General features: G+C 41.9%; 1 pseudogene; it reads right to left on the bottom strand.

Moving 5' to 3' along the window:
* Positions 1-6,745: 6,745 nt before the first annotated feature.
* On the bottom strand, positions 6,746-7,848 carry Dtl-ps1 (denticleless E3 ubiquitin protein ligase, pseudogene 1; annotated as a pseudogene).
* Positions 7,849-9,991: the final 2,143 nt, after the last annotated feature.

Genomic DNA, 9,991 nt, shown 5'->3' with positions numbered 1-9,991 from the left:
ACTTATTGAATCCACCTCCAGGAGAAAGACAGGGCATCAAGTGAATGATGGGGTTGCTGTCTCACAGTTAAAGCTTTGACCCATAATCCTTTCTGTGTGAAAGAAATGCAGAGATGGATTGAGAAGAGCCTGAGGAAAAGAAGGTCCAGTGACAGGTCCAAAGTAGGTTCCAGCTCTATGGGAGGCCCCAAGACCTGACACCATTACTGAAGCTATGGGGTGTTCAAAAAAATGGACCTATCATTACTGCTGCTCGCCAAAAGACCCACCAAGCAGCTGGAAGAGTCAGAGGCAGATATGTACACCCAACCAAAGAACAGAAACTGCTGACCCCTCTGGTTGAATTAGGGAAAAGCTGGAAGAAGCTAAGAAGGTAACCATGTGATCTCTCAGACACTGGGTCACCAACTAGGCAGCATACACCAGCTGGGATGAGTTCTCCAACACATATACAGCAGAGGACTTCCAGGTCTGGCTTCAGTCAGAGAAGATGCACCTAATCCTTAAGAGACTGGAAACCCAAAGAAGTTTAGAGATCTGGTGGAATGGATGGGGACATCCTTGTGGAGATTGGGTGGGACAGTGCTGGGGCCAGGGACGAGGTATGGGATGTGGAACCCTTGGGAGGTTGCCAGGAGGGGAATAAAATCTGGAGTGTAAAAATAAATAAATGAATAAATAAATAAATAAATGGAAGGAAGGAAGAAAGAAGGAAAGAAGGAAAGAAAGAAAGAAAGAAAGAAAGAAAGAAAGAAAGAAAGCTCATCCTCCCCTTCCCACCACAATTTTTGATGCTTGTTTATGATTAAACTCTGGTTACAAAAACAAAAAACCAAACCAAAACAAAAAGCACAATTGCTGGATGCCCATAAACTTTTATGGGACCAAACCAAGCTTTCTGTTGTTTTCTCCCACTCTCTTTCTAAAGAGTCAACGCTGATCACTGCATTTGAAATAATCGTGACCTCAAGTCAAGATCCTGCATTTAAAAATGAAAACAATAAAATGTATTTATGTGGATATTATATTTTTATATACGTTGAAAAACACACACAAAGAATAGTGAACAGATTTTATATTTCAAACAAGACCATGTGTGCTAAAGGCATCATTTGCAGAGGATGTCCTTGGACTGGTCTTCACGAATGGACCCAGTGCTGGACTAGCAGGCACTTTCTGCTAAACATAGAAGTTTCAGGATAACAAAAGACATATCTTGCTTTCTACCTCCAAGGGCTGTAGAGAGCAGCACGGCGAAACAAAGATGGAGCCAACATCCAGCCTTGTCTGGATGTCGACAACTTATTGTGCATGTGCAGGCTTGTCCCCTTGCTAGGGCTCCCTCTAGTGGTGAACAGCGGTACTGCACATGTGCGGTTTATGCACCAGGTGTCAGTTGACCGTTAATATGCTAATGAGGGGCGGTACCATGCTAATGGGGTGATTCATTCTCCGCCAATCCCTGGAGGACAAGTAGTGGGGTGATAGTGGGGTGATCCATGCCCCACCAATCCCTGAGAGATAATTAGCATACTGTTGTGTATATAAGGCGAGCGACTTTGCTGCTCTGGGTCCCTGTTCAAGAGAGCTGTAACACTAAGAGAGCTGTAACACTAAGAAGAGCTGTAACACAGTAAAGGCTTGTTTGCAGAAGAATCCTGTTGCCGCGCGTCGTTCTTACTGGCGGGACATTAGGCGCGCGACAAGTGGTGCCGAAACCTGGAAACCAACATCGCCAGTGCTGAGGGGACCCTTCAGTGTGCTGAAGAGGATTCAGAACTACGAGAAGGTAAATTAAAAGGTAAGCTTCGAGAGGCATGCCCCTTTTTGGAAGAGAGCATGTCAGAAACGGAGCAGAGTGAGAAATTAGGCTTCCGAGAGGCATGCCCCTTTTTGGATTTAAGAGAGCATGTCAGAAGCGGAGTGAGAAATTAGGAGTGCGCAAAAAGAAAAAGGTTACTAAAACAAAAGTGAAAGAGATACAAAAGGCGGAAGAAACGCCACTGGAGGAAAAAATAGGCGTACCCCGGAGGACGAAGTACAAGTCATCCGGAGAGGATACTTTGTATCCATTAGAAGAATTAGAAGCCTTAGAACTGGCTGGCAGTGACTCTGAGCAAGAGTTGTCAGAGTCGGAGGAGGAGGAATTAAAGGAAGAGGCATCCAGATATGAGGAAGAAAGATATGGGCCTAGGTGGAGAGCCACTGTGAAGAAACCGAAAGTTATGGATCCTATGTGGGCAAGGCTGGTAATTTTGTTTCTTTTTTTCTTTGTGTGGGATAGAGAAGCCACAGACAACAAGCTTAAGCCCGGACCAAAACCTCTTTGGCGAATGGTCCCTGCCTGCTTAGAGGATAAACGATGTGAGGAAGCTGTTAGGACAGGTCAGAGGGTCCTTGCAGAGCAACAAGAAAGTATGTCAGAGGGAGAAAAGGTCTCGAAAGAAAAAAATAAAAGAAAAGGAGATAAAAGGAACAGAGAGAAGGCAGAGATAAAAAATGGGGTCAGTGCAGCTTTTGTTGTGGCTCAAGTTGAGGCTATTGCTAGGTATATGATTAGGCTCTGGAAACCTCACAGAGTCATACTGATCAGATTTGATAGAGGTAGACTGCCTGAAAATTTATTCAGGAGAATCAAACAAAAAGATAAACTTGAGGGTGCCTACTTGGATTCCTGGTCTCAAGGAGATTTAGCAAGTGACAAGGTGCTTCTCTTAAAAAAGCAGTTTCAATCGGCCCTTGGAGCCTTGCACCTGTAGCTAAGATATGTGTAGCCACTTCAATTTTGTTTTCTGATTGGTTTTAAATGTATAAATATTCTCTACATGCCTTGGTTATGGACTATTGGCTTTTAAGTTATTGGATATGGTTTAAAAAATGTAACATTGATAACAGAAAGTTGACATAAAACTGGTATAATTTAAAATATGCTCATGTTTCTGTTGATACCTGTTCCGGTATTATACACGCCACTCTGATGACTGGTGAAAAGGCTCATAATGCCATTAGCCATTGCTTAGAGGCGTGGGCAGCCTGGGGAAAGCCTGATAGTCTCAAGACAGACAACGGGCCTGCCTACACTGCAAAGTCCTTTCAGGCATTTTGCCAGACAATGCAGGTCAAACATACTACAGGATTGCCATAGAAATTGTGGAAAGGGTACATCGTACCTTAAAAGAGCTTATACAAAAACAAAAAGAGGGAATTGCCAGTAGCCAAACACCAAAAGAACAACTTTCTTTAGCTCTTTTTACTCTAAATTTCTTAATTTTGGATGCGCATGGCCGCTCTGCTGCGGATTGCCATGCTGCTACTACACCTATAACTGATGCAGAAGTAAAGTGGAAGGATGTCTTAACTGATAAATGGCGTGGCCCAGATCCCGTGATTTCGAGATCTAGGGGAGCTGTTTGTGTTTTTCCGCAGAATCAAGAAAATCCAATTTGGGTACCTGAGTGTTTGACTCGAAAATTGCCTTCTGCTCTTCCTGAAGATGAGACTATGAACCCTACTATTACTACTGGGAATGGTAATACAGGTTAATTCGCTCACCCTGTGGGCTATTGCCAGATCCTGGCCAGTACCCATGCCAGTTCATAGCAATTCTACTGTTTTGAGAATAAGACTGACAAGCATAATCTCTGGCCTTGGTTTCAATGGGTGCTGTCCAATGAGCAAGGGGCATATACATCCCTGACCCCCTTTGCTAGGTTGATGGGTGAGAACTTCGTGCTGTATAATGTTTCAGCTACCAGAAAAAATGATACCAGGTTGACCAATATTCAATATAATAACCTCTTGGCAAATACTGCCACTAGTACTTCAGTATGTGTTAGATCACCTTTTTTCTTTCTGATAAGCACTAATGTAAACAGTGGTGCTTTAAATTGTGATAGCTCTGATGTAGTCTGCTATTTAGCTGAATGCTGGGATGGCACCAATGACACCGCAGTGATGGTTAAGATTCCCTCCTTTGTGCCAATCCCAGTGGAGGCAAACCCAGATAGCTTTCCTATTCTTAATTTGCTGAAGAGATTTTGGAATTACGGCAGCCATAATTTCAGCCATTGTGCTGTCTGCTGCTGCAGCTACCACAGCTACAATTACTATGACCAATCAAATACAGACGGCTGAGACTGTCAATCAGATTGTAGAAAGAACTGCAGTGGCACTAGAGATACAAGAAGAATTTAATACCCATTTGGCATCTGGCCTTCTATTAGCCAATCAAAGGATAGATTTAGTTCAAGAACAAATTGAAGCACTGTATCATATGACACAGCTGTCTTGTGTTTCCTCCCTTAGAGGTTTATGCATTATTCCTTTGCGAGCTAACTTTTCTCAGCATTTTCAACAGAGCAAAGAAATCTCAAATTATCTGAAAGGAAACTGGTCCATGAAAGCAGAGCAACTATCAAGACAATTGCTGATGCGGATTGCTGTCCTCAACAGCACTAGGTTGGACCCCATCACAGTTGAAGAATTGACCTCACGGATTACCAATGCTTTCTCCTTTTTTAAGGAGTGGGCGGGCATGTTTGCCTGGGGAGTTATTGTCCTCCTGGCATGCGGAGTATGTCTCTGGCTTATTGGCCGTTTAAAAAGGGAACATGCCAGACACAAAGTGGTTGTTTACCAGGCTATGACTGCTACTGATGATGGTGCTTCTCCTAATATATGGCTGGCCTCTTTGAAAGATCAAGAGTTCGCCCTAGATCGTTTTTGTCACAGTCATGTGGAGTCATTGTATCCAGGAACGGGCAACTTTCCTCGAGCTCGGACCAACCCAAGACACGGGGCCCGGTGGCAATAGGGTAACTCTATGACGGGTAAGGCCAAGTTTGGATGAGAACGACCTAAGACAGTAGCAATGACAAGATTGACGTGACACCCAGATCTATACCAGTCATTTTATTAAACAAAAAGGGGGGAGATGTAGAGAGCGGCACGGCGAAACAAAGATGGCGCCAACATCCAGCCTTGTCTGGATGTCGACAACTTATTGTGCATGTGCAGGCTTGTCCCCTTGCTAGGGCTCCCTCTAGTGGTGAACAGCGGTACTGCACATGTGCGGTTTATGCACCAGGTGTCAGTTGACCGTTAATATGCTAATGAGGGGCGGTACCATGCTAATGGGGTGATTCATTCTCCGCCAATCCCTGGAGGACAAGTAGTGGGGTGATAGTGGGGTGATCCATGCCCCACCAATCCCTGAGAGATAATTAGCATACTGTTGTGTATATAAGGCGAGCGACTTTGCTGCTCTGGGTCCCTGTTCAAGAGAGCTGTAACACTAAGAGAGCTGTAACACTAAGAAGAGCTGTAACACAGTAAAGGCTTGTTCGCAGAAGAATCCTGTTGCCGCTCATCGTTCTTACTGGTGGGACATTAGGCGCGCGACAAAGGGCTAGATGTCATTATCATAGTTAGCTAGAAAAAGCTACAGATGAAATTTCACCAGATGAAGTAGAAACAGCACCCAGGTAGCTGCATGTAGACAAGATGGCAGGACATGAATAGGTGAGCTAAAGACTGGAAGGACTCTTGCCAAAATAAAATATGATCATTTTCTTTTTCCCCATTAATTTATTTATTTACTTTATATTCCAACTGCAGCTTCACCTCCTTCATTTTCTCCCAGTCCCTCCCTCTCACCTCCCCTCCCTTCACTCAACTGGTAACCCCCTTTCTCCTCAGAGAAGTGGAATCTTCCCATGGATATCAACGCCTTGGCATATCAAGTTGCAATAGAACTAGCTTCATCTTCTTCTGTTGAGATTTGACAAGACAGTCCAGTTAGGGAAAAGGGAGCCAAAAGCAGACAAAAGAGTCAGAGATAGCCCCTGCTCCTGCTGTTAGGGGTCAAGAGGAAGATCCAACTGCATAGCTGTTACGTAGGTCCTAGGTCCCATGCATGCTTCCTTCTTGGTGGTTTAGTTTCTGTGAGAACCTATGGGCCCAGGTTAGTTGATTCTGTAGGTTTTCTTGTATCCTTGACTTCTCTAACTCCTTCAATCAGTCATCTATGTCTTCCACAATGTTTGACTGTAGATCTCTGCATCTGTTTCCATGAGCTGCTGAGTGAAGCCTCTCAGATGACAGTTATGCTGGGCACCTGTCTGTTAGTATAGCAGAATATTGTCAACATGTCAGGGATGTACTCTTTCTCATGAATTGATCTCAGTTGGGCCACTAAGTGATTGGTCATTCCCTCAGATTGTGCTGCATCTTTATCTCTGCATGTCTTACAGACAAGCCAACTTGTGGATCTAAGGTTTTGTGGCTGGGTTGGTGTCCCCATCCCTCTATTTGAAGTTTTGCCTTATTTATAGAAATTAGCTGTTAATTGTTCGATATCCACTGTTGCTAGAAGTCTTAGCAAGGGTCATCCTAATATATTCCTGAGAGTTTCTAGCTCATCCAAGAGTTGTGCACTACCACTACTACTAATTCCAGTTCTTTCAGTTGTTCTCCCTCTATCCTCTCCACAATTGATCCGTCCCGTTCCCCTCCCACCCCTTCTTTCACCCCATTCTTTCCCCCCATCCACATCTAATGTCTATTTTATTTTCCCTTCTCCTCAGTAAGATTCAAATATCCTCCATTGAGCCCTTTTTGTTAATTAGCTTCTTGGGGTCTATGGATTGTAGCATGACAGCCATTTTCTTAAAGACCAGATTATAATTCTTTTCACCTTTGTAGACTAGACCCAAATTCAGTCAGCTTTCATGTTAGAATCTATAATTCAGTGTTCAGGACTACAAAAGTCATCTTTTGACTTTCTGTGAAAGTATGCACAGATATTCCTCCTGGAGCTGGGACTAATGGTAACTGGGCTTGGTGATGTCTTTCCAGTTTGTCTTCTGTAACTGGGTGTCTGGAATAATGGACTTTGTGGAGATGAGTTCTTGGCCTTCTGATTGGCTTTCATACATAGCCAACAGCCAGTTCTCATTTTCTGGGAATCTGTCATCATTTAAGAACCATCTCTACAAAGTTTCAAAGGAAGATGAAGCATTCTACAGCCTTCATTGGAATAAAGACTGACAGGAAAAGAAGATACTTGTGCCAGCACTTTCAGTCTTAATAAGTTTGGTAGGACCCATAGAATTCTTTCTAAGACCTTCCTGGTTGCTGAAAAGGTAGCATGGATGCAAATGAAGACTATCTGCTTGGACATCAAATTCAGTGACACAATTGCAAACCTTCACATATCTGTCTCACACTCTCCAGACAACTTAAGTTGCCTCTCAACTCTATGTTGAGATTCAGAGCAAGCATCTGCTAGTGATGACTTCTGGCTCACAGGAATCATCTTATCGATAAAATCTTTGTTCCACAAGCAGATAGAGTGACTTGTGGTGATGAGGAAGCTATTCAGATCACCTAGCTTCTAAGCAACTTCTTGAAGTTGGCTTGGGAGACACAGGAAAGATGAAGCCTCTTCTACTTACTCGAGACCAGGTCTTAGCAGGAGTGGTTTTGACTGAAAATGTGGGGGTATTTGAAGGAAGAGGGAGCTCTCTAGCATAGCTTGGAGTACATGCTGCTGTTAATGGAGTAAAAATAGACCAATGGCTCTTGACTCTGGGAGCTTTGGCAGAAGTATTCTGGCTACTCAGTACCATTATGAACTGGCTTTCCTTTTTTTTTTTTTTCTTGAGAGGTCCAACCCACTGTGGAATGTTTATTGTCTCATGGTTTCTTATCTAGGCCTCTGGTCAAGGGCCATTTTTATTGTGTATTATCATCAGAGCAGGTAGCAATCTTGTTTAAGACCAATGGACAGCAGTATACAGAAGTGACCTCTTGAGAACCTGGGAGCACAGAAGGAAGACACAAAGACATGGAAACCTGCTTGTAGATCTGTCAGTGTATTGAATGCCCTGGAATTGGAGTTATAAACAGTTGTAAGCCTCCATATGGACGCTGGAAATTGAATCCCAGTCTTCTTGAATACCAGCCAGTGCTCTTAAGTGCTGAGCCATCTCTCCCACCCCTGACCATTTTTCTTTTTTTGTTTTGGTTTTTGTTTTTGTTTTTGTTTTTACTAACTTTTTTTTTTTGGTTCTTTTTTTCGGAGCTGGGGACTGAACCCAGGGCTTTGCGCTTGCTAGGTAAGCGCTCTACCACTGAGCTAAATCCCCAGCCCCTTTACTAACTTTTAAATGAGTGTTCTTGGAGGTTTATAATGGAGACTGATTCATTTTAAGTCACTGTTATAAAATGAATTTATTTGAAATTTGAAAGTTAAGAAATTGTAATGAGGTTGTGATCCTTGAACTAATAATACTAAGAGGATCTGCTTTGTTAGGGTTTGATACTTTTCATTTAAGATCTTCCAATGAAACTACTATGCTTCTCTTCTTTTGACCCTGAATGACACCTTGAATTAGGACTGAATGTGTTTGGGATGCTGAAGGAGTATATGATTACAAATAAAAATTTTTAATTACATAAAATAAAAGCATTAAAATAAAACTTAATAAGGCAATTCAGTGAACTGACAAAGTTGGTAGATATTTGAGGCACACAATTGTTACTATGTAAATTTGGTCCATGGGGTAGTTTCTATTTTGCATTGTGTTTCTTTCTAATGAAACTGTCTGTAAATAAGTGTGCCTTAATACAAGTAATATTGTAAAGACTGAGCTGGTTGTAATTATATATTTAGTACTACACATAAACATATAATAAAAATTAATGGAAATATAGTATGACTTTGAAAAGGAGCAAGAAGTAATATATAAGAGGGTCTAAAGGAAAGAAAGCAGGAAATGATATACCTCAAAAATTAAAGAAATGATTATAAAAAATAAGATGCAAGGTTTGTACAGTGGACAAACCACCAATAAATTAATAGTATTGTAACAACTTTCAGGGTTTTTTTAAGTGCTAACACAGAGTTGACCATAGCTTGGAAGGGAACTAACTGATCCCAACATAGCCAATATTCTTTGGAGCAGTTTATCTATTGCCAACGAAATCTCCAATTTTCACCTAGCAACCATTGAATTTCAAGTCAAGCTAAGTCCCATTGTCATCAACTATCTACTTTGACAGTCTGTTTTTTTTGTTTATTTTTCGTTTGTTTTATTGCCACTTATCTACTTTATCCAGAAGTAGCAGAGTAATCAAAGATATGTCTTGAGGAAGTAACAGTAAAAAGGTAATTTCACCTTTTTCCACAGACACGCTGTATACAAGACAAGTAGACAGGAGAATATGTTTGTACATCTCAAGATTCCAGCGTGATGATGGAACATCTCCTGGGCCAGTGTAAAGGTGGTTGGTAACTCTGTATTCTGAATGATAGAAGTACAATGTTGGGAAATATAGTGACAGCATAGTTTTTGCAATAAGTGGGGTCTTCCAACCTACCAGGCACAAGTCCCTGTGAGCTACTGACTTAAAAGCATCTGGGTCTCTGTTGAAATGTTCTTTAAAATTATGGTTTAAAAATGAGATGCCCCTGCTCCAACTAATGTGTGTAAACACATTGACACTGTTTTGGATAATGGTAGAACCTTTGAAAGGTTGTTCTTTTGGAGGCAGTGGGTCATTGAGGATGAGTGTTGAGAGTTATAACCTTGCCCTACTCCTAACCTCTCTGTTTCCTGGTCACTACAAATGCAAAGCCACTCCTGCAAACTCCTGCTTCTGACATATTTTCTCCTCCATTAGGAATTATATCCTCTTAACTATAAGCCAAAATAAATTCTAGCTTAAGTTGATCTGTCAGTTATTTGTTCACAGTGATGAGAAAAATACTTTGAGTTAAGGAGGCCAAGTATAGGTTTGCCAGTATCTACATATGTTCTCACTCAAACCCTGTGCTGCAGTAGCAGTTCATGGGGGCTCTGCTTGAGTGTTCCTCAGATTGGAATGTCAGAATAGGTGCATGGATATCAGTAAATGGAAATATCTGCTTAAGGTATTCCTGGCAGCTGAGCATCAACTGTAGAGACCTTATATTATCTTAGATATTGCT

The sequence above is a fragment of the Rattus norvegicus genome, chromosome 4 (assembly GCF_036323735.1).
Source record: "Rattus norvegicus strain BN/NHsdMcwi chromosome 4, GRCr8, whole genome shotgun sequence".
NCBI classification, from domain to species: Eukaryota; Metazoa; Chordata; class Mammalia; order Rodentia; family Muridae; genus Rattus; species Rattus norvegicus.
This window is presented reverse-complemented; position numbering and strand designations above follow the sequence as displayed.